Here is a 284-nt window from a genome sequence, read left to right as displayed (position 1 = left end):
AAGTAAAGAGGAAGAGGAAGAGGTGGAAGATAAGCACTTTGGAGGAAGGAGAAAGAGAGGAAAAAAGAAAAGGGTAGTTAAACGACGGAAAGGTTAAAAGGAGAGAAGACTCGATAAAGGAAGAGGTAAAGGAAGACAGTAACAGAGAGGAGAAAACGAAAAGGGAAGAAACAGAAGCGAAAGAGATAGAGAAGGGGAAGAGGGGAAAACAAAGAGAGATTGAAGAAGTCAGAGGAAAGATGGAAAGAAGAGAGTGTGTGAAAGGGAGGAATAGGAGGGCGTTG

The 284-nt window shown here is 42.6% G+C and overlaps 1 protein-coding gene across 2 annotated transcripts in view; it reads left to right on the top strand.

The window, feature by feature from the left end:
* Window positions 1-284, top strand: part of LOC119594566 (insulin-like growth factor-binding protein complex acid labile subunit) — a 106,376-nt gene that overhangs the window by 981 nt on the left and 105,111 nt on the right. The gene's annotated exons all lie outside the window — the stretch shown is intronic.

Source organism: Penaeus monodon, chromosome 34 (assembly GCF_015228065.2).
Source record: "Penaeus monodon isolate SGIC_2016 chromosome 34, NSTDA_Pmon_1, whole genome shotgun sequence".
NCBI lineage: Eukaryota > Metazoa > Arthropoda > Malacostraca > Decapoda > Penaeidae > Penaeus > Penaeus monodon.
This window is presented reverse-complemented; position numbering and strand designations above follow the sequence as displayed.